Raw genomic sequence first — 26,298 nt, 5'->3', positions numbered from 1 at the left:
TGTGACACGGGGCATTATCATGATGAAGTATTCACTTGTCTGCATTGTCTGGTCTCACGCGAATCACTCTTTTCCTCAGCCTTTCAAGGACACCTTTGTGAAACACTTGGATGACAGTTTGTTCTGGAGGAATAAATACTTTATGCACGATACCCCTACTGTGATATAAGCAAATCGGCACGGTTTTGATCTTTGATTTGCTCATTCGACATTTTTTCGGTCGAGGAGATGACGGAGTGTGCCACTCTTCGCTTTTCTGCTTTGTTCCAGGATCTCAAATATATATACACGTACTCAAATATCCAGGATCCATCACCTGTGATCACACGATTGAAAAATTCATGGTCATTGTCGATCCTCTCAAGAAGATCAACGCACACGTTTCTTCGATTGTCCTTCTCTTCCGTCGTGAGGTTTTTTGGCACCAATTTCGCACAAACCATGTCCAAGTCGTCTGTCAAAAATTGATGTACGGTGAAAGCGTTTAAATGTAACTGTTCACTCATAATTTTTATTGTTAAACGACGGTCTGATCTCAGAAGAACCCTCACACGCTCTACGTTTTCGTCAAATTTTGAAGTTGAAGGTCTCTCTGAGCGAGGTTGATCTTCAACGTGTTCTCGGCCTTCCAAAAATGATTTGTGCCAGTGGTAAAGATGCTCTTGATAAGCAATGTTACCCATAGGCCTGTTTCAACTTTTCAAAGGTTACACTCGCGGATTCTTCAAGTTTAACACAAAAGTTGATCGCACAACTTCGCTCTAAATTCTGATACTCCATTTTCGTAACGCATAACAAAAACACAACTTCGCTGTCAAAAATAAGGTGTTGGCTGAACGGAGTTGAAACTCGTACTGAGTATATGGAAGGGATGAACAAACCGGTTTAACACAGACCGGTAGACACAGCGTTGCTAGATCGCTCACAGTGTTACCATTACTTTTCTCACACACCTCGTATATCGGAGGGGTTGGAAGTCAGCATCTGTGGAATGATATCAAACAGTCATCTTCGTTCAGTACATCCTTATGAAGGGAGATGCTGAAACGTTTCACTGAGAAATAATCTCCGAGGTTTGATATTTAGTGGAAAGGGTGAGAGGTTTCCTCCCTTTCTTTTCGCTTGGCAGGTAGAAGCGAATAATAGAACTCTGCGTGTAACGGGCGTGTTGCGCATTTATTTTATCCGTATCTTCCAGAATCGTTTTCGTTCACTTTAGGATCGCGAAGCCAGTTAGGCTGCTGGCGTTTTTATGATTACTTTGAAGTCCTTACTTTATTATGCTCGTCCAGATGATATCTCATGTCGGGACACATATATCCCGTGGGGTAACAGTGGTTGTGTCTAATTATTATATTTTTCAGAAAATCCAAGTAATAATAATTATTATTATTAATTAGTATTGTTGTTATGTTTTAGTATAAAATTAATACTGAGAAATATTTTTAATTATTTTTATTTTCAGAGAGAAGATTCGGTATATTCCGGTTTGGTAACTTATTTAGTGGTGCTGCTATAGGTGGTCATGGTGCGAATCCGAAGTCAGCTTTCCATAAAGGAAATCTTATGTACCCAGAAGCCATTCGCCGATCGAATGCCCGATCTTTTACCCTTTTCTAGAGAAGGTATTTTTTTTTAATTTGTGATGAGTGATAAATAAATTTATTTTAAGTAAATGTTATTCTGCCTAAAAATAAATCTTTACGTTCCCCACACGTCTAAATAATCCATTTAAACACCGATATTTTTTCACTAATCGAAGGAAAAAATTTCTTATTTCATGATCTAGGACTCGATGATACAAATTATTTCTATTTTCTGACGTTAAAATTGAGAGATTTTATAACTATAAAAAATAGTCCTATGACAGATTGATGCAAAGAATATCCCCATACATAAAAAATTACTTAAAAATAATAATAAATGAATAGATATCTGAATTTTGGGTTTCTTCGTTCAACTTGCTTTAAATATCTGCTTAAATAATTTTCATTAATCTCGTCTGAATTCCAAAGTATATTTTAGTTCTTTTTTACTTCCTTGTAAGAAGTAAAAGAAGTTCAGTAAAATCTCCTTATTCACGGGAGTTAGAGACCGTAAAAACGCCGCGAATACAGAAAATCGCGAATATAAAACGGAACTAATCTCATTCAAGGAAGAACGGTTAGGTTCAGTATAAAATGAAAAAAAAAAATCACGTGTATTTACTTAGAGCGATGTTATTGATGAAATACAGACGGTAACATTAATTATTATAAGCTCAGATTTTTTTTTAGTACAGAACATAGGTACACTGCACAAAAAATATTTAACATAATACAGTATATTTCCCGATTTACTCGTAAGCATTTGACGAACTGTTTGATTTAAAAACTCACTACCGTACGTACAATATGTACTGTATTGGAAAACGGTATTACATGTTCAATTCGTAGACGGTAATCGCCTTAAAAACTCAAGAAAACAGCACTACAGTACTACATACACTAAAACTGTAGTTACATTAAACAAAATTTACAAAACTAACCTATTAGGTAGATTTCATAAGAAAGTTACGTATTGTAATGGGTACCATGATTCGACTTCCGGAAAATTTCGACATATCTTCGCGTTTCACATCCCCCCAGTTCCCAAAACCACCGTCACCTCATAAGGTTATACACACACACACACACACACACACACACACACACACACACACACACACACACACACACACACACACACACACACACACATATATATATATATATATATATTTCACTTTCTTGTGGACACGATAACTGCCATAATTTTGCGCCAATCACTTTCAAATTGTTCTCTAAAAAAGCTCAACCTAAAATCTCGGGGCTGTGTTGGTTTACGGCCAAAATCGGACATGGGGTAGCTTTTAAAAAAAAAAAAAAAATATTGCTATAACCTTTTTATTAAGTAAAACATCGAATTCTAGAGCCTAAAACTTATAAAATTAAAGTTTTTTGATACCACCAACCATTGGCTCAGGGGGTGGAAAAAATGGGGTTTTGAAAATAAAAATGATATCTCCCTTAATAGCCAGAATATTGCATCGGTTTAAAGTGGTAGGAAGTCCGCAAAAAATTACCTAAAACTTTTGTCTGAAGCAATTTTTGATATGACCAACCCTTACGGCAACGGATGACCAAACTCAAAAAACAAAAAAAACAGAAAAAACAAACTGTCACTATAACTTTCATATTAAGTAAATATAGAATTAAAGTTGTTACTATTCTTTGGATAAGAGTCTATGTAAAACTAATAAAAGTGAAGTTTTTTGATATAACCAACCATTGGCCCACGGGGTAGAAAAAATGGAGTTTTGAAAACAAAAAGTCATACCTACGTTAATAGGAACAGTATCGAATATGTTTAAAGTAGTCGTTACTCCTTTAAGCATTACCTAAAACTTTTTGTATGAAATAAATTTTGATGTAACCAACCCTTACGTCAAGGGATGACGACCAAAATGTTGTTGGAAATGTTAGTCGAGTATGGGGGGGGGGGGTGCTTGTCGTAAGCTAAACACGTGAAACTTTTTTTTTCACATGCAACCGTTACCGTATTGAGTAAATTTGAAGTTTTTCTAAACTTTATGATGGACATTTTTTTAACCCCTTCTTAGCACCGCTGAAATCTTTTTTTAAAATTTAATTATATTGATTTATTAATAATTATTAACCTCTGATTGTAAAAAAGTTTTACAATAAATAATAATTCAATAACAATAAAAAAACATGAAAAAAATCATAAGTTATTAATGAAATAAAATTTTATGTACTTTCAAAAAAAAGAAAGAAAGAAAATGAACTGTGATTCGAACCGATGTATCTTCCCCTTATAAGAACTAAATATTTCATTAATTAACATTTTATTTGGCTATAACTCTGGTATCGATGAAAATAAGTACCGCTTATGATATATCATTGAAAGGCTCTCAATGAGGGGTTATTACTTTAGGTAAGATAAACTCCTAAATCCAAATTGGATTTTGGGCTTTTTTGACGCTTTTCTTGAAATCGATTGTAATCAAAAGGGGCAAATGATCAATTAGATGTTACAACAGTTAGAAATCCAAAATTTCAATATTCTACGCCTAATCGTTTTTGAGTTATGCTAAACAGATGTACAGATGTCACGCCAAAAATAGTTAAAATGGATACAGGGATGGCAAAATGGAAATTTCTGTTGAAATCTGAAAACCGAAATTTTTGGCGATCACAATACTTCCTTTACTTCGTACAAGGATGTAAAAATCGAGATTTATAAATAACAGTTAATTATTTTAATCGGTCCCAAACTATTTTAATTGGTAACTGATTCCTGGTTATTTAATTCACTACTGTAACAATTCGATTTCGCAGCTCTTGAAGAGCAGCAGGCTTAATTGGTAAACCCACCGGGTTGGTCTAGTGGTTAACACATAATCCCAAATCAGCTGATTTCGAAGTCGAGAGTTCTAAAATTCAAGTCCTGGCAAAGGCAAGAATATCATTTTTACGGATTCGAGTACTAGGTAGTGGATACCAGTGTTCTTTTGCGGTTGGGAATCAATTAACCACACATCTCAGGAATGGTCGACCTGAGGCTGTACAAGACTACACTTCATTTACACTCATACATATCATTCTCATTCATCCACTGAAGTAATACCTTACGGTAGTTCTGAAGGCTAAACAGAAAAAATAAAATAACGCTGAAGTAAAAGGCTACACACACACACACACACACACACACACACACACACACACACATATATATACTAGCGGACCCGACAGACGTTGTCCTGACGTGGCAATATTCTGTAATAAATGCACACACATGAATATAAGTAACTTAATTAAGTTAAAATTAGGAGGAATGTGTTCTAAATTTCATTAAAATGACTATTAGTATGATATTATCAATTTGTGATTGTTGTATTATTGTAATGAGTTTATTGATTAATTATGTGTAGTATGGTTAATATTTATTTTCACTAAATAGTGAGATGTCCGATGAAAATTTAATTAAAAAATCGAAACGTCGTAAATTAATAAAGATAACTACGAAACTATTTGAACAACTTATATTTAGGAATACAATTTTAAACAACAAATTTTAATAAAATTTTATATAAATTATTTAATTTTAAATATATACAGATAAAAAAATAGCTCGTCTTTTTTTCTGCCTTAACACCTTTAATATTAATTACCGAAATTAAAAAAGTAAAACGTGTAGAAAATTTTCATTTTTGAACAACATTTTAAAATTAATCAAAAACTAACAGGTACAAAAAATAAATTAGGAGTAAATTGCTTCTAAAGTACGCTAAAAGTTCCCGGTATCAAATCCCAAAGAAAGACTTCAAAATCAAAATGAATCTATCTATTTCTGAAAACCGAAATTACTTTCTTGCCGACCCCAGTATACAGGCGTACGTGTTCAAATATAAGAGTTTTATTGGCCGAATTAAGAGATATAATTATGTAAATTATTATGACAAACCGGAACGTGGCAATCGCTACAGAGGTTACGTTTACAAGGGAGAAATAAAATCCCCAAAAAGATATAAAAATTGGGTGTTTTTATTTTTAAAAAAAAATCTGATATGAACACCACATGACTTCCTCATACCCCTATTAAATTACATATAAACTTTTTTTTTTTTTTTAATGAAAAGTACATAAAATTGTATTTCCATAATAACTTCTGATATTTTTTCATTTATTTATTTTTTTTACTTCGTTGTACGAAGTAAAGGAAATATTGTGATCGCAAAAAATTTCGGTTTTCAGATTTCAACGGAAATATCGATTTCCGACCCTGAATCCATTTTGACTAGTTTAGACGTGACGTTTGTATATGTACGTATGTATCTTGCATAACTTAAATACGATTAGCAGTAGGATGCTGAAATTTTTGATTTAGGACTGTTATAACATCTACTTTTGCACCTCCTACTTTGATTGCAATTGACTGAACCAAAACTGTTCAAAAAAGCTAAAAATCCCCCCCCAAAAAAATGAATTTTGGAACATTTCTTAACTGTAGTAATAAGCACTCATTGAGAGCTTTTCAACGATATATCATAAGTGGTACACTTATTTTCATTGATTCCACAGTTATAGCCAAAATAAAATTTTAATTATTGAAATATTTGGATCATAAAGGTACATCGGTTCAAATCCGACTTTATCTCCTTTTTTTAATTTTTTTTTTAATTGAAGTAGATTGATTTATTAATAACTATTTACTAAAGATTGTGAAACAAAATTTAAAATAAATAATAATTCAATAAAAAAAAAAAATATGAAAAACAATTTTATGTACTTTTCATTTAAAATAATCTGTATATGTAATTACGCCACGTGGTGACGTGGAAAGACTATAAATCCAGAAGTCTACTGCGAAAATCTTACTAACTTACGGTGCGCCGTTCAAAATCGGCGACGCGGGCGGCTGACCGACGGCGTCGTCCTGCTGCACGATAATGCACGTCAACATGTTGCGGTTCCGACACGTGATTTGTTGAGAACATTGGTTGGGAAATTTACGATCACCCACTTTATAGTCCGGACTTAGCTCCTTCTGATTACCATTTGTTTGGGAAATTGGTAGAATTTTTTAGCGGTAAGCGATTCGCGAGTGACGATGAACTTAAAAATACTGTTAATCAGTGGCTAAATGGACTGGCGGCAGAAGAATACGACGAGGCTGGATTGAAGCTGGTGTATCGCTACGATAAATGTTTTAATTCATGTGGCGATTATATAAAGAAGTAGTATAAGGTATGTAATTTAAGAGAAATAAAAAAATATTTGTAATGTGTTTTCATAATAAATATTTTTAAAATGAAACGGTCTTTACTTTAGAGGAAACCTCTCGTACATAATCAATCTATATAAGTATAAATGTAAACGTTCGTTTGTTCAAAATCTTAAATGTCCGAAAGTTCTTAACAGATTGCTTTGAAATTTTAACACAACGTTGCATTCGAATACGCAGTTGTTTTTATATACCTAAGATGTCACACCTGTGACAGGTAAAAACAGCGCTATCTGTTGGACGTAAAAGCAACACACGCTGCGCTAAATATTTTACGATTCAATTTCAATATTTCCGATGTGTGTCCGCTATACACTAAAAAACTACTGGACCGATTTACGAGCGGAAAAAAGGGAGTCGGAGAAAAAAGAAAAAGGGAAAAAAGGAAGAGGAAAAGGGAAATAAATCAGGGAATGAAAGGGGAACACGAGGATAAATGGAAAGGGGAATATAAGGGAACGGAAAGGTAATATGGTAACAATGAAAAGGGAAACGGGAAAATTGGGGAAAAGGGAAAAAGGAAAGGGCGAAAGACAGCAACGGGAAAAGAGAGAAAGGGAAAAGGGAAAGTTTAAATTTTGTGAAGTCCCGTAATGTTCATTTTGTTAATGTTTATCATACTTTCAATAGTGTTCATATATATATATATTTGGTATATATATATATATATATATACCAAATCTAGCAATAGCGAAGCATTGTCGGGTCTGGTAGTTAATTATAAAATGCAAAACTAATTTGATTAAAGGCCACCTTAATAATTAAAAATATAAACAAAGGAAATAATATTTAAGGTAAATACTAAATATATATATATATATATATATATATAAACAACTAAAAGATATTGTTTAATTCAGAATTGTTGCAAGATATATTGACACATTAAATATTTATATCCACGATGAACTAAGACGCAGAAAATTCAGAACTTTATCCATTTAGTATATCTTTGGCGTTTACCGCTATAGCTGTAGATGTTAAAGTACGGCAATCGGTCCAATTTGGGCACATGCGAGTTTCACTGTCTTTTCGCGTTTTCACACTTAAAGAACCGAAAGTAAACCCAAAAACCGGATGGAAATTCTCTGGATTTACGTATATACGTATATGTATATGTGTGTGTGTGTGTGTTCGGTGATAGATATCGCATCCTAAATCACCTTATATTTCCAGAACTACTTAACCGATTTTACACAAACTTGGTCAGATTATATTAGGCATTTGTGTCTTAAATTTTCAACTTAAAAGGTCAACGGGGTGAGGCTGTACAGCAAGGTCACCCTCAGTATCTCAATATTTAGACTAATTAAGGTCATATTTTTCTTAGGCACATTTGTTAACGATTAAAAAATAACAATATTTACAACAAAAAAATTATGAAAAATTGGACCCCCACCCCAAAGATTGCTCTGAATAAACAAACAGCTAGGCAGGTATAGTGTGTCATTAATATCCCTCTCCCCACAAGCAGCGTTAGTGTATCACCGGCTGATCCTGTAGTCGCCTACAATGTTGTGACGTCACAGATGAGCAGTAGAATTAAATAAATGAATAATGTTTAAAGTGTAAAAAAGTACTTAAAGTTGCCGCTAGTACCGCCACACCCGCGCGAATGAAGTAGGTATCCGCGCGGTTTAATCAGAATCATTGAATTAAATAAACAAAAAATATTACATTTAAACAAATTGATAAATATTTTAAATTAAGTTACATATTTAGACGTTATAATAACGTCTACCTAGGTAATTAATTAATAATTGGCCTAGGTTACTATACCGTAGCTTATTATTTATAGGTTATATATTTATAGGCTTTTATAGGTTATATACCTATATTTATAATATAGGTATTTGAATAGTTATTTTATTATATTTGAAATTCTTAAATCAGCAGAAGCAAACTTAGGCGGAATAAAGAGAACCGGTAGAAAACCTTGGGTTTCAGACGATATATTGCAGCTGATGGATGAACGTAGAAAATATAAGAATGCTTGTGATGAAGAAAGTAAAAGGAACTATCGGAAATTAAGAAATGCTATAAACAGGAAGTGCAAACTGGTGAAAGAAGAGTGGATTAAAGAAAAGTGTTCAGAAGTGGAAAGAGAAATGAACATTGGTAAAATAGACGGAGCATACAGGAAAGTTAAGGAAAATTTTGGGGTACATAAATTAAAATCTAATAATGTGTTAAACAAAGATGGTACACCAATATACAATACGAAAGGTAAAGTCGATAGATGGGTGGAATATATTGAAGAATTATACGGAGGAAATGAATTAGAAAATGGTGTTATAGAGGAAGAAGAGGAAGTTGAAGAGGATGAAATGGGAGAAACAATACTGAGATCTCAATTTAAGAGAGCATTAAAAGATTTAAATGGCAGAAAGGCTCCTGGAATAGACGGAATACCTGTAGAATTACTGCGCAGTGCAGGTGAGGAAGCGATTGATAGATTATACAAACTGGTGTGTAATATTTATGAAAATGGGGAATTTCCATCAGACTTCAAAAAAAGTGTTATAGTTATGATACCAGAGAAAGCAGGGGCAGATAAATGTGAAGAATACAGAATACAGTTTAACTAATTAGTTTAACTAGTCATGCATAAAAAATCTTAACTAGAATTTTATACAGAAGAATTGAGAGGAGAGTGGAAGAAGTGTTAGGAGAAGACCGATTTGGTTTCAGGAAAAGTATAGGGACAAGGGAAGCAATTTTAGGCCTCAGATTAATAGTAGAAGGAAGATTAAAGAAAAACAAACCGACATACTTGGTGTTTATAGACCTAGAAAAGGCTTTCGATAACGTAGACTGGAATAAAATGTTCAGCATTTTAAAAAAATTAGGGTTCAAATACAGAGATAGAAGAACAATTGCTAACATGTACAGGAACCAAACAGCAACAATAACAATTGAAGAACATAAGAAAGAAGCCCTAATAAGAAAGGGAGTCCGACAAGGATGTTCCCTATCTCCGTTACTTTTTAATCTTTACATGGAACTAGCAGTTAATGATGTTAAAGAACAATTTAGATTCGGAGTAACAGTACAAGGTGAAAAGATAAAGATGCTACGATTTGCCGATGATATAGTAATTCTAGCCGAGAGTAAAAAGGATTTAGAAGAAACAACGAACGGCATAGATGAAGTCCTACGCAAGAATTATCGCGTGAAAATAAACAAGAACAAAACAAAAGTAATGAAATGTAGTAGAAATAACAAAGATGGACCGCTGAATGTGAAAATAGGAGGAGAAAAGATTATGGAGGTAGAAGAATTTTGTTATTTGGGAAGTAAAATTACTAAAGATGGACGAAGCAGGAGCGATATAAAATGCCGAATAGCACAAGCTAAACGAGCCTTCAGTAAGAAATATAATTTGTTTACATCAAAAATTAATTTAAATGTCAGGAAAAGATTTTTGAAAGTGTATGTTTGGAGTGTCGCTTTATATGGAAGTGAAACTTGGACAATCGGAGTATCTGAGAAGAAAAGATTAGTAGCTTTTGAAATGCGGTGCTATAGGAGAATGTTAAAAATCAGACGGGTGGATAAAGTGATAAATGAAGAGGTATTGCGGCAAATAGATGAAGAAAGAAGCATTTGGAAAAATATAGTTAAAAGAAGAGACAGACTTATAGGCCACATACTAAGGCATCCTGGAATAGTCGCTTTAATATTGGAAGGACAGGTAGAAGGGAAAAATTGTGTAGGCAGGCCACGTTTGGAGTATGTAAAACAAATTGTTGGGGATGTAGGATGTAGAGGGTATACTGAAATGAAACGACTAGCACTAGATAGGGAATCTTGGAGAGCTGCATCAAACCAGTCAAATGACTGAAGACAAAAAAAAAAAATACCTATATTTATAGGTTTATATTTTATAATTAGGTTATATGCGGCTAAAACGTGCGTGAAAAAAAGCTACATGACAGGAAATTCCAACAACTGTGTTGTTTATATACGAGTATTATGTTCCGTCAATGTGAGATAGGACTATGCCTTATAGATAAAAAGTCGTTTAATTTTTACGTCACAAAATAATATTTTTATTTTTTTATCAAGAAAAAGGGAATTTTTTTCTACGGTTAATAATCTAATATCGGTATTTGAAAGGATTATTTAGACATATAAACATGTGTAAAGGGTTCGTGTAAAAAGATTTATATAAATTTATTTATCACTCATCATAATTTACTAAAAAAACTCGATTAAGGCTCATTGTAGGGAGTGAATTATTGGATCGGTGATTGGCTTCTTGCTACCTTTCATCTCCTTTTGCGTTATGCCACTCCATCCATTGAATTATTAGCATTATCAACACTAATGCGCGTGTATGCGTTTACGCTTTCTATATTTTGATAAATGATACCGTACAAAAATTATACGAATAAATTATAAGGAAAAATTTATTAAAAAATATACAAAATTAAACAAAAAGTAATATTTATTTTTCTGTATAAGTTACTGGTTAACGCGGGAGTATTGTGAACTAAAATTCAATTTGATGAATTTTCTAACATGGAACACATTTTTGGACCTTATTTGTAACGTTTTTCGAATCGGATTGCTTAGGAGTTGGTTTCCAATCTAGGCCACCAAACGCAGAACCACCAAATATATTACTAAATCGGAAACCACGGACTCTTCTATCTGAAAATAAAAATAATTATACTTTTTACTCAATATTAATTTTATACTATAACTTAATAAAAATAAAAATTTCTTTATAATACTAATTTGGTTTTCCTGAAAGGAATTAGAATTAGACAAAACGAAAAGAAGAAATCCTAACAGCTGGGACTTACGGGACGTATGCGAGCCGATATAAAAGCTTATCTAAACGAACTTAATAAAGTAAGTACCGTAAACCCATTTACAAAGTCACTGGCAGCCTAAAAGGCTTCGGGATCCTAAAATGAATGAGAACGAATCTGGAAGAATCCTTAACGGTCCAGACCGTCCAGTATTATCGATATTATTCAATTTCTTTGAGGTAGAACGATCACTGTAAAATCTATTACGAATTTAAGGTCCTCATAGATAGGAGAGTGGAACACAATCACTCTGACATCATTGTCGTCATTAAAATCACCTGCATTTTCTGGATCCACTGGCAGTGACGGCTCGTAGGCAAAATTAGTGGGGGGTGGTGCTCCAAAACTTTTATTCTGGGGCTTTTTAAGGCCACGGTTAAAGTTTTCTGTAAAATAAAAGAATCGAATAGAATAGCTGGAAGCGGGATAATAATCTAATTCTACACTTTATCACATTTGAGAATATCGTACAAGGGTTTTTAGCAGAACACACGCGGAGTAAATAAAACTAACTTCCACTAGCACGCCAGGGTCGGCACTGCGGGAATGACAGTGTTCTTTCTGTCTCTCTCTCCCTCGTGACCTTGATTTCAAGGGAAATATCCATTTTACCATCCCTGAATCCATTTTGATTAGTTTCGGCGTGACGTCTGTACGTACGTATATACGTATGAATCTCGCATAAATAAAAAACGATTAGCCGTAGGTTGTAGACATTTTGTATTTAGGAGTGACATCTATTTGTGCATCTCTCCTTTTGATTGTAATCGACTGGACCAAAAATGTGTATACAGTCAAACCTCTGAATAAAGCGGGGTTTCAATTTTTAACGTTTAGATTTTGGACTTTTTTTTTAACTGCAGTAATAAGCTCTCATTGAGAGCTTTAAAACGATTTATCGTAAGTCGTACTTATTATCATCGGTTCCAGAATTATATCCAAATGAAATTTTAATTAATGAAATATTTGGATCTTACAAGGGGAATGCACGTCGGTTCGAATCCGACTTCATATACATATATTAATTTTATTTTTCATTTAAATATATTTATGTACTAATAATTAATTATTAACCTCTGACTGTAAAAAAAAAAAAAAAACAGCATAATTCGATAATTTTAATTAGATAATAACAATGCAAATATATGAAAAAAAATCAGAAGTTATTAGTGAAATAAAATTTTATGTATGTAATTTAAATAAAAAATCTTTAATAAATTTATATTTAAATTTAAAAAAAGTTAAATATATATATATATATATATATATATATATATATATATATATGAAGTCGGATTTGAACCGATTTTTGCATGGCTACGGTACCGACACGTTCACACATCATAATTACTTGAGCAACATGAAAAAAATTAATATATTAACTAATATAAAATACATATATTCTAATACTATAGAAATTTTTCTTGAGTATAATTGAATATTGTGTTCTAGTATTTTGTGATAGAAGACGCGTAAACAGTGTACTATTCACACACGCAATATGGTTCAAATCGGTGTCGCGAAGCCCGTGCCTTCCTCTTGTTGGCTACAGTAATATCGATTTTAGGTTCCTTATAATGATTTAAATTTTTAAAGAAAAAGATCAGTATAGTTATTTTCTTTCGGAATTAGAAATAATTTGCTTACGAAAACAATTTTTTTTTAAACATTAAGCACGATCTTAGTATATTAGAATAATTTTATTTCCAAAGGCTATTTTGTTTTACCTTTGACAGATCCTCAAAAACCATTAGTCGTATGATGTTGAAATTTTGCATTTACGACTGTTGTAAACTCTAGTTATGCACCTCCCTTTTTGATTGCAATCGAGTAGTGCCGGGGAGTTTTACTCTAACCTAATATTTCAGGTAAGATTGTTGAATTATTAATTGTATAAATATTTGATGTCAATAAAAACCAATATTCCACTTTTATTAAAGAATTAGAGGATCGTATCTCACTTTCAAAGGAAATAAATTTAAATGAAGTGCAGCAAAAAATGAGTATATGTAATTTAATATGCGTAAAAGGAAGTCATGTGGTGTCATATTAGATGTTTTTTAATTTCTCGATAACAAATGAAGACATGAATTTGGTGAGTGTAATCTTCATTACAACAAATCAATTTACTGATTTCTGAAATTCGACCTTGAAAGGGGATGAAGAAAGGTGAAAGATTTTTGAACAATAATTATAAATTTTTGTAACTCCCGATTATAGTAAACGAGATATTCAGTAGATTTGGACTTGCAAATATTCTTCGGGGTTTCTTGTAATTTAAGGGCTGCGAAAATATACGGCACTGTGGCTCAACTACCATACCCACTGTCATGTGTGACCGGTGGCAGCACCCTGCCACCGGTTACTTGACTAAATATAATAAAATAAAAAATGTATTACATAAAAATGTATGTTACTTGCGTTTCCCGTAGCGAAAACGCAAGTAAAGCTGGCAAAGCTGTAATGGGGAACTAGTGTATATATACGAGGTGTGTGAGAAAAGTAATGGTAACACTGCGAGCGATCTGGCAATGCTGTGTCTACCGATCTGGGCTAGACCGGTTTGTTCATCCCTTCCACATGCTCAGTACGAGTTTCAACTCCGTTCAGCCAACACATTATTTTTGACAGCGCCATCAGTGAAGTTGTGTTTTTGTGTTACGAAAATGGAGCATCGTAATTTAGAGCGACGTTGTGCGATTCTCCAAGTTTTGTGTTAAACTTGGGGAATGCGCGAGTGTGACCTTTGAAAAGTTGAAACAGGCCTACATGAAACATTGCTTATCAAGACCACAAATTTTCCGCCGGCACAAATCATTTTTGGAAGGCTGAGAACACATCGTAGATCAACCTCGCTCAGAGAGACCTTCAACTACAAAATCTGACGAAAACATTGAGTGTGTAAGGGTTCTTGTTAGATCAGACCGTCGTTTAACAATAAGGATGATGAGCGAACAGTTAAATTTAAACGCTTTCATCGTACATCAAATTTGACAGACGATTGGGACATGCGAAAGGTTTGTGCGAAAAACCTCATAACGGAACAGAAGGACAATCGAACAAAAGTGTACGTCGATCTTCTTGAGAGGATTGACAACGACCAAGAATTCTTCGATCGTGTGATCACAGGTGATGAATCCTAGATATTTGAGTACGATCTTGAAACAAAGCGGCAAAGCGAAAAGTGGTACACCCCGTAATCTCCTCGACCGAAAAAATGTCGAATGAGCAAATCAAAGATCAAAATCGTGCCGATTTACTTTTTTGACAGTAGGGGCATAAATAATTTGTTCCTCCAGGACAAACCGTCAACCAAGTGTTTTACAAAGGTGTCCTTGAAAGGCTCAGAAAAAGAGCGATTCGCGTGAGACCAGACATTGCAGACAAGTGGATGCTTCATCATGACAATGCCCCGTGTCACACGGCCATTTCCATCAGGGAATGTTTGACCTCAAAACTCATTCCCACGGTTCCTCAACCCCCCCCCCACGGCCACTATTCACCTCAGTTGATTCCTTTGACTTTTTCCTTTTCTCGAAATTATAACATGTCTTAAAAGGATGTCATTTTGGAACCCTGGAGAACATTCAAAAGACTGTGACCGACCGGTTAAAAGCCCTACCTGTTGAAGTCTTCCAGCGCTGCTACCAGGAGTGAGAATAACGACTCTTCTGGTGTATAGCGGCCCAAGGGAACTACTTTTTAAGGGGATAATATTGCTGTTTGAAAAAAATAAAAATTAAGTTAAAAGTTAGTCTCATTACTTTTCTCACATACCTAGTGTATATATATATATATATAAATAAATAACTTACTCTGGTGTTGATTTTCCTTATCAATATCCTGGTACAATCCATCATCAGCCTGTGCAATACCAATGAGATAAAATAATACTAGAAAAGTTAAGATGCTAATAACAGTTTTCTGTTTCATTATAAAAAAGAAAAAATCAAACGATCTACTGCTTGTAGTGTTGGTTTATAAGTTATGTACAAATATTCCAGCCTTTTATATAATCCTGACTTAAAGGATATCCTTTAAAAAAAAAGATAATTAATACGATATGGAATTAATTACATCCGGTAAAAGATATGCGATGTCGAATCAGTTTTCTAATTAGTTACCTGATATACCTTCTCGTGTAGGAAATACTTGTGGTTGCTAAGTGTCAATCTATATAAAAAATAAACCAAAATAGAAATAAGTTTGACAATACAGCCGACTTCCGATTACACTGAGACAAAAACACATTTTTTTTTATGTTTCTGTAACTGTTCTGTAACATTTCTTGAATTGCTTTTTTGCGTACATTACAGATCTGTAAATATAATTTTTCTACCACCCTTAGTTTAAAATAAATTACTCTTCAAAAAAAAAATTAATGGAAATATATTTAAAATCTGTAAAATTTATAATTTTTCATGGTCATACCTGTGTTAGAATGTTTCGCTGATGCTTTTCTTTTAACAACAACCTTGAGTACATCCTGAATTAAAAGTAATCGGCTAGCATGTTAGTATTCCATTTCCCTTTATAGCGGCTTTCCATCACCAAAATGTCTTGGTGGAAACGTTCATCGTGTTTATCACTAACGTCTCCGAGGTTGTCCGGGGAAAAAAACCAGATGTGAGTGGAGGAAATGTATTTTCAATGACATATCACATCCCACAGCTCTGTATGAAATAAGAAGCTGATTTACAATTTCGTGGTAATTGTCGGATTTTTGTATGCCGAGAAAAGTTTTGCAAACGACTTTAAATGAAACACTTCAAATGGACTTTCTACATTTTATTTAACATCGAGTTAAATACATCATCATGTTTGACCGGCTCTTTTATTTGAGGACCGACAAATATTCCTTCTTTAAATTTTCCTTCATTTACGTTCGGAAATTTCTGGCTGATGTAAAAAAATTCGGGACTATTCTTCTTCATTGGTTTTACAAAGATTTTCATTAGTCATAGCTTGATATGGAGAGGGAGTAAAAATATTTTTTTGGGTTCATTTAAGGGCTCATGAATAATATTTTTCCCATTTGGAGTTAAGTTTTGTCGTTTCTTCCACTCTTTGGTAACATAATGTTTATCCCTAGCTCGACTGTCCCATTCGCAAAGAAAGCACTTATATTTGGTATAGCCTAACTTCACCCCTAATAAAATAACTATTACTTTAAATTACCACATACTTTCCAGCTATGTTTTTTATAATTTATTTTTCCAAGAACATCTTTCATCACATCGTATGTTTCTTTCAAATTAATACCGTAAGCGATCGGTATCGAAGTATATTTGTTACCGTTGTGTAGTACAATCGCTTTTAAAGTATACCTGGACGAATCTATCAAAAGACGCCAGTCCTCAGGTTTATGAACTTGTCATAAGCGCAACATAAGGTCATCAGTATTTGTGCGATAAACCAAATTATTTTCATCAATAAAGTACTGAGAAGTTCTTTTTATCGGCTTCGAAAGCCCGAAATTTTTGTATTTTTTTAAGTAAATTTCAAGCTTGCAGTCTTAATCCTAACAGTTCAGCTCGATTTTAATTCACCTTGTGATATAAGATGTGGCTTATCGGAAGATAATTCAAAATCAAAATCATTGTTGTCTTTTTCAGTAGTGCCTGATTCTTCATCGCTGCTTTCGAAGCATACATTCACAGGTGGCTTAGGAACTGGAATAATTTCACTGTGAGGTACAGGCCTGATTGCGGATTGCAATGAAGGATATTTTAGAGTATGTTTAAATTTTTTTTAAATTCCTGAAACAAAAGTAACAATCGGTTACATGATCCTTTGGTTCACGCCAAACCATAGGTACACCAAATGGCAAAGCCTTCTGTGTACCTTTCAGCCATCCTCTTAAATATACAGAACAATTAGTACATACTATATGAGGAGCCCATTTCTTATCCTGATCACCAATTTTACACTGAAAGTACAAATTATATGCTTTTTTATTTAAAGGTGTAATATTTTTTCTATTTGATTTTACGGTAAACTCAACATATACATAACAAAAAGCCTCCACGTCATTTACACAATTTCGAAGTATTATGACACTGCACTGTTAACAAACTTAAGACTGAACAAAATTAATTCATTGCTAAATCCAGTGCTTAATACAAACAACACAGGTGTGTTTTCAGATAAATGTTTTGACCTGGACAAACATGATTAATCTTGTCCATGAAGGCTCACTCTTCAGTATTAGATATGATGTCATATTATGTTACTACGATATGATTTAATTCTTTGTCTGTTATTGTTTATTTATAGGTTACAAATTATGTTAAACAATAAAAAATTAGCTAACAAAAAAAAAATATATAGGAGCTTGAAATGCTAACTATACGTTGAAAATAAAATAACTCCTTTAATTAAAATTTAAACATTTTCAAAAATAGTGGGTGATAGAAAGATTATGAGTTTATATTCGTTTTCAGCGTCAAAAATAGATTAAAATCATGTATTGCATGTTAGGAAACAAAAATTATATTTATCAGTGTTATCAGCGAGAGGTCTAACCACGTTACGTCTTAACCGCGATGATTTTCGAAAAAAATAAAGTTTTATAAACTTAAAAAGAAACTAATTTAGTTTATTCGTCGTTTGCGATAAGTTTTATTCTTTCATTTATTTTCTAATTGAATGTGTGATTGTGCTGAATATTTTAATTCTCTCTTATAGTTCATTGTGCTATATTATTACACTTTCGGAAATTACGATGTTCAATTAAAGGGAAGTGGTCGATTGATTCTTCTTTTAGTTACTGAATTCAACTAAACAACAATGGCATCTTGTTTTAAAAAAGATTTCTGGAAGAGTAAAATGTAAATTTTATTAATTTTTTTTTAATGTTTGTGTAATTGTTTCTATTTAGGTACTGTTGTTTTAATATGTGTTTCTTAATTCATTTACGTAGTTTGCACACCACGGGTGTTCAGTCTAATTACGCACAGTATCAGTGATTGTGAACAGTTTTTATAGGTTAATTTGTATTTTGAATAGAGTTCTGAATATTATTTTTACCAGGTGTGTAATAGTGTAGTTTAGCGTACTGAATTTTATTTTATTATATATTACTGCTTGTAATATATAATATTACTGCTTGTAAATACTGAACTGCAGTACAGTATTAAGCCATTTTAACACATATTAGTTTTATTAATTTACGTATTGTTTTAAATAAGACGACCACCGAGTTTGAAAATGTGCACGAAACCATCTTTGTACAAACACCGTACTTTTCGTTTCATTAAAAATAACAGAATCTTCCTGTGTCAACCGTCTTGGAACGATACGCAACCAGCGCACTCAGAAAGAGAAGAAACTAATATTCATGAACAGGTGTCGCTACTGCCAACATAAAACATATTAATAATTATTAACCTAAACAATTATTACCAAAATAATTGTAGCATAATTTCGTGCATCACTCATTATATTTAAATAATTTATAAAAAATTTTACTAAATTTTAATTTTTTATTTATCAATTTAAATTGTTCAACTAGTTTCATAAATATATCATCATCAGGAATTAGTTTAAATCATTATTTTCAAAAGTTTTACGAGTCGGCTTCCGTTGCGCGAGTGGTAGCGTCTCGGTCTTTCATCCACAGTTCCCCGGGTTCGAATCCCGGTGAGGCATGGCATTTTCACACACGCTACAAATCTTGTTTTTTTCACACAATTTTCACACATCCTCTCCAAAATGGTTAACCATGGTTAACCAATTCGAAGGTTAAAAAAAAGAAAAAAATTTTAGGTGCAAAAATATTAATCGTAGTGGTATTTAAAACTAAAAAGCTAACTTCCGTGGCTGAGTAGTTAGCATCTCGGCATTTCGTGTAGAGGTCCCGGGTTTGAATCCCGTTCAGGTATCTCTTCATACGCCACTAAATTTCACCACGCGTAAAACTACAGATATCTGTTGATGCCCACTCTTTTATAACAAAAAAAAAAAACAAAAATTATTGTGATAAATATAACAGAAAATAAAAATGAATATTGTAAATAAAACATTTAAAATGTTTATGTAATCATTTTTTTACTATTATTAAAAAAACTATTTATTAATTATTACAATAATTATATTTATTAAATATGACAAAAAAAAAAACTTACGTTGGTTTCAGAGGCTAAACAGAAAAAGAAAAAAGATAGGCAGAGAAGCTCCCGTCGCTTGGCTATCGCAAAAGTCCCGATTTGACACTGACGGAATTTTTCTTTTGGGTTATTTAAAGGACAAGAAAAAATCCAGTCGTTTAACCACTTGCACCAAATATGGGGAAAGGATTCTTGTAGACGCTGGCCAGAGTACTGAACGAAGAGTTTTGACATCTGGGTCATGAATAGTGTTAGTATCTAGTTATTTTAAGATGTAAAAAAACCTTTACACTTTCTACTTTCATTTAATGAAACGCATTTATTTTAAATTCTAAATGTAATAAAGTAAATTTAATTTAAAATCGTGAAGTGCATTCTCGGACACCCGGTATATAGGTTCAGGGAAAAAAACGTATAAAGAAATATATAAAATAAAACAAGTTAAAATATTAATGTTTTATTTGTTTTAGATAATATTTTTTATTTTTAAGTAAATAAGTAGTATATATATATATATATACTTCGTATCCCTGCTTTACGAATACTTTCATTTCAATTGTAGCTGTTACCTACAATGTAGCTCTACATTCTAGCCTAAACCACCGATACGACGTCCGCCAAATAGATTTCCAAACGTAAAACGAAATGAACGACGGACTCTCTTTCCTGAATAAAAAAAAAAAAAAAAAAAATTAATAAATGTACACTGCTTTTATAACTAAGGATAACTGTTTATGTTAAATAATCAAAGGAATAACATATATCATAAATAATATGGTTTTTCTTCAAAAACATTTCTTTTTAAAGAAAACCCATTCAAATTGTCATCCTTTAGGATTTAAAAAATCATAAAATTAATACAAACAGTTTACTGGCCTATATAAAAAAAAGTACATTTATACACGAGATCTGCGCAGAAAAAAACGAACATTATTTTTTTTTTTAATTTATTATTAATTTTACAGATTATTCGTTCTTGTCCCTTTCAAATTACTTCCCTCCCCTACTCACACACTTTTACCAGCAGTGCTTCCACCTCGCGAAGCATTCCTGGATAGCTTCATTTCAAATGGCCGTTAAGGTCCACGACGAATTTGCTTTAATGTCAACAACAGTTCAAAACGGCGTTCTTTCATCACCGATTTTAATTTCAGAAATATGAAAAAATCGCAAAGAGCCGGGTCTATAGACCCGGCAGATAGGAAGGTGAGGAAGGACTGTCATTTGATTTTTGGTATAAAACTGACGAATTGAAAAAGCCGAGTGTGCGGGCACACCGTCGTGATGATTAGGTTGGTAGGCATTTCTCCCGCCACAAACTGAATCGATCGTCCTAAAGCATAAGATGGAATGTCTATGCTACAAACGGCTACTGAGCCTAGAAAACAGTTTAGCGACCGGTGTCCTAACTAGATCCTAGAGCTAACCTAAAATGAGCGGAATTAAGCGTGGTGACATACACCACTCGCTTGTCATATATCACTAAAATGAGTAAGCGCACCCCATCGACTATTAAAACATATATGACTATCGATAATTAAATATATTTCTTCAAAGACAATAATTCGCTGCCACACCTAGGACGCTGAATGCCAGCAAGTACCTGTCTACTATTAAAGCGATTGGAGACTTAATTGGCTGGTGACCAGCCGTATCTCTCAGTTAGATTCCTACCGCAGCGCGGTAGAAGTCTTTTCCCTTAGGTAAACTACTGATGTCGGTTGAACAAAGCAACCGCATCAAGGAACTCCCACACGGTCTGACAATGTCGCTCTCGCCACATTGACTCGTCGCTTGTGTGGCCAATTTTCCCCTTGACCTCTAAGTTTCAGGGTGACTTGAGTTCTGCCCCCCTTACCCAAGAGCTGGGCGGTCGAACATCACGTGTTCGTTCGACTGGACCTCCCCGCAGACGCCCAGCTCATCAGCTGCTAGGCGGAACCAAAACAAATATCGGTTTAAATTTACACGATTGGAGAGCACTCGGGCTGCCGTTGCCCTTAAAAACGAAGGAGAGGCGTGATGAAAGAACAATGAGTTGTCTCGCTACATCTCTGGTCTCTTTTTGCTGATTTTTTCACGTAACCGTTGTAAAACGCCTTGATAGTACGTACAGTTCACCGGTTCACCTTGAGACAAGAATTGAAAACGCGCAATTCCATTAAAATTGGAAAAAAAAACAGGAGCACCACTTTAAAATTGGATCGAGACTGACGTGCTTTCTTGGGGCGTGATCCTTTTCTAATCCATTGTCATGATTGACCTTTTGTCACGATGACGTAGCCGTAAAACCAACTTTCGTCTCCCTTTACGATCCTTGAATGTTTCGTCGTCATCGGCTTTTTCAAGAAGTTGTCGACAAACGTCAAATCGATTTTCTTTCTGCTGTTCGGTCATCAAACCTTGCTGCGACTCGATGCACGTTCAATTTTTCAGATAAAATGTTACGGTATCATCCATGTGATATTTGCACGCACCAGATCGTTGATGTCATCTGTTGAAGTCGAAGGTTTTCCTTCGACCCACAGCATCGTCTCTGTAATCTCGTTTCAGAATTTGAAACGTTTCTGTGAATGTTTTTCACAGTTTCACGCAAAATTTTACGTTGCATCATCGCTCTAGAAAATCAAAAATTACAAAAATCGATACTAACATGTTACACTAAAGTAACAATAACACGAAAACTAAACGAGATATCAACAATCCGAGAACATGTTATTACAGAAGAGATTATGCGAAACACCACGTTGCTAACCGCATGTCTCTAAACATCTCCGTTGAAGCGTAATAAAAAATGGTCGGTTACGTTCTTAACAGATCTCGTGTATATAAGAAACACTCTTTCTATTCGATATTCATAATAAAACATTACATAAATCAGGTTAAGAATGAATACGCTAGGCCAAGGTTAATAAAATAAACTGCCAAAGGATTTTCCTGGATCGATCAAGGAAAACCACAGTAAATATTAATTAATTAGTTCAGCAGTATTCCACAATAGATAATTTATATAACAAATCAGTATTTGATTACTTCCCCGTTTATTAATAATAAAAAAATAAAATACTGAGATTAAATAATATATACGAGTATATTACCGATAAATAGTTTTTGAGGAGTTTTTGAGGAGGTATTGCGGCAAATAGATGAAGAAAGAAGCATTTAGAAAAGTATAATTAAAAGAAGAGACAGACTTATAGGCCACATAATAAGGCATCCTGGAATAGTCGGTTTAATTTTGGAAGGACAGGTAGAAGGGAAAAATTGTGTAGGCAGGCCACGTTTGGAATATGTAAAACAAATTGTTAGGGATGTAGGATGTAGAGGGTATACTGAAATGAAACGACTAGCACTAGATAGGGAATCTTGGAGAGCTGCATCAAACCAGTCAAATGACTGAAGACAAAAAAAAAAAAATAGTTTTTAGAGGTGGGAAATAAATTTATTTTATTTCCCACTTCTATTCTTCTTTTCTTGATTTCTTCCCTCTTTCTTTCCTTAGAAACATTTTCCTAAAAAAGAGTTATACTCTTACATGAATTTTCTCTACATAAATTTTTCTCTAAATCTAACAACCCGTTCAATAAATGTTAAAATTGGAATAAAACTTTTTCTGTATTTTAAGTAACGAGTCTATAATTTAAAAAAAAAATTGTAGACACTTCTCCGTACCTCTATAAACTTTAAAAAATAAAAAAAAAATATTTTTTAACCGAAGGGAGACAGAGCAAAACACCAAAAAACATATATTTAAATTTAACAGGTAGAGGTAGATTTTTAAAAAAAATATTTTTTTTTAAATTATTTATATCTGCTCTGTAATTTTACGAAATTTTTCAAAATTTTAGGGCCGCTATATTAATACGGCTTTGTAATCGATTATAATGATTACTGAAATAAAATTTAACCATCAAAAGTTTCAAATTTCAAATAAACAAAACTTTGATTTTCTTTAAATTTGGCTTGATTATATTTAAAATAATAATTATTATTATAATACTTTTTCGTATTTTATACATGTCTACAATTTTTCAAAATTACAAACTGCTGAATTTAAATGTAGACATTTTTGAAAATTGTAAGCTCTTATTTTGGAGAGGATGTTAGTTTTAGAATTGAGAAGTGAGTGGAAAAAGTGTTAGGAGAAAACCAATTTGGTTTCACAAAAAGTATAGGGACAAGGGAAGCAATTTTAGGCCTCAGATTAATAGTAGAAGAAAGATTAAAGAAAAACAAACCGACATATTTGGCATTTATAGACCTATAAAAGGCATTCGATAACGTAGACTGGAATAAAATGTTGAGCATTTAAAAAAAATTAGGGTTCAAATACAAACATAGAAGAACAATTGCTAACATTTACAGGAACCAAACAGCAACAATAATAGTTGAAGAACATAAGAAAGAAGCCGTAATAAGAAAGGGGTCCGATAACGATGTTCCCTATCCCCGTTACTTTTTAATCTTTACATGGAACTAGCTTTTAATGATGTTAAAGAACAATTTAGATCCGGGGAGTAACAGTACAAGGTGAAAAGATAAAGATGCTACGATTTGCTAATGATATAGTAATTCTAGCCGAGAGTAAAAACGATTTAGAAGAAGCAATGAACGGCATAGATGAAGTCCTACGCAAGAACTATCGCGTGAAAATAAACAAGAACAAAACAAAAGTAATGAAATGTAGTAGAAATAACAAAGATGGACCGCTGAATGTGAAAATAGGAGGAGAAAAGATTACGGAGATAGAAGAATTTTGTAATTTGGGAAGTAGAATTACTAAAGATGGACGAAGCAGGAGCGATATAAAATGCCGAATAGCACAGGCGAAACGAGCCTTCAGTCAGAAATATAATTTGTTTACATCGAAAATTAATTTAAATGTCAGGAAAAGTTTTTCGTCCAAGTGAAACTTGAGTGAAACTCAAATCATGACCTCTAACATTAATTCAACACTGCACACCCTTCAATTTGTTTTCAAATATTTTAACCAGCTGATGTACAGGAAAGTCTCGTACGTATGCCTTTATCGCCGGTTTTAGTTTCTTTAATTGTGCGTGATCTATTGCGATACACTGCTTATTTAACTATTGCCCGTAGAAAATAAGCTGGGGGAGTCACATCGGACTATCGTCCAAGCCACAAACCCTTCAAAATTATTCGTTCACCAAAGATATTTCGTAAAAAAATCATTGATTTGTTAGCTGTGCGCACTGTGACGCTATCTTATTGAAACCGACCGTGATTGATTTCCACTTCTGTTAATCGACTGATAAAGTTGGTTAAAATAGCATAATGACTCAGTAACAGTATTTTCAAAAGCGATTGGACCTACAAAGCGTGTTCGACTCAAACCGACCCAAACTCCAATTTTTTTGAAATTAAGGTCAATAAAACGTTTAAACCAATAATTACAATATTTAATCTTTTGGAATGATTTGTAGGTTTCAGATGTAGTAGAAATAATGAAGGTGGACCACTGAATGTGAAAATAGGAAGAGGAAAGATTACGGAGGTAGAAGAATTTTGTTATTTAAGAAGTAGAATTACTAAAGATGGACGAAGCAGGAGCGATGTTTAAGTTGCCATATAACAGCGGCGAAACGAGCCTTCAGTCAGAAATATAATTTGTTTACATCAAAAATTAATTTAAATTTCAGAAAAAGATTTTTGAAAGTATACGTTTGGACCGTCGCTTTATATGGAAGTGAAACTTGGACGATCGGAATACCAGAGAAGAAAAGATTAGAAGCTTTTTTTAATGCGATGCTATAGGAGAACGTTGAAAATGAGACGGGTGGATAAAATGACAAATGAAGAGGTGTTGCGGCAAATAGATGAAGAAAGAAGCGTTTGGAAAAATATAGTTAAAATTATAGATAGACTTAAAGGCCATCCTGGAATAGTCGCTTTAGTATTAGAGGGACAGGTAGAAGGAAAAAATTGTGTAGGCAGGCAACATTTGGTATATGTAAAACAAATTGTTAGGGATGTAGGATGTAGGGGGTATACCGAAATGAAACGACTAGCACTAGATAGGGAATCTTGGAGAGCTGCATGAAACCGGTCAAATGACAAGACAAAATAAATTTAGTTTTAGAGAAAACTTAACTTAGGAAAATTTGATAATCTTAACCTATGTATGAATATTTTTAGAAAATAAAAAAGTAATAATAATCCGCCTCTTCTATAAAATATATAATATTTTGTTTTTGTTTTAACTTAATTTTTATTATTAAAAGAAAATCCTATCTTTATTTGTCACTTTAACGGCAATTAAAATTTAAATAGTTTTGTTCCCTTATTATAGGGGATAAAATATATTTCTAAATATAACATATTAATCATAATCATTTTTCAAAATTCGTTCAAGTGGTAGAAGATATCGCGAAAAAATCGATTTCATTTTTTTTAAAGGCATTTTAGAGAAAACCATTATAAAAATAAATTTGTTACCTAAAAGGCAAATATAAATAATTAGAAATACCTTTTTTTTTCAGAAAAAAACTACGCACTGTAATAATATTGAAAATTTTTTCTTTTAA

At 33.1% G+C, this 26,298-nt stretch overlaps 1 protein-coding gene across 9 annotated transcripts in view; it reads right to left on the bottom strand.

Annotated features, from left to right (window-relative positions):
* The window catches only part of LOC142333864 (uncharacterized), a 782,720-nt gene that overhangs the window by 109,920 nt on the left and 646,502 nt on the right, over positions 1–26,298 (bottom strand). For 2 of the 9 annotated variants that reach the window (XR_012758731.1, XR_012758730.1), the window contains one exon: positions 20,195–20,419. The exons of 6 other annotated variants lie outside the window; for them this stretch is intronic. The gene's annotated coding sequence lies outside the window, so the exon portion shown is untranslated. Of the gene's footprint in view, positions 1–11,223; positions 11,482–20,194; positions 20,420–26,298 lie in introns of those variants that run through there. One more of the 9 variants, XR_012758732.1, reaches the window with a different exon arrangement.

This window comes from Lycorma delicatula, chromosome 13, assembly GCF_047948215.1.
Source record: "Lycorma delicatula isolate Av1 chromosome 13, ASM4794821v1, whole genome shotgun sequence".
Classification (NCBI taxonomy): Eukaryota; Metazoa; Arthropoda; class Insecta; order Hemiptera; family Fulgoridae; genus Lycorma; species Lycorma delicatula.
This window is presented reverse-complemented; position numbering and strand designations above follow the sequence as displayed.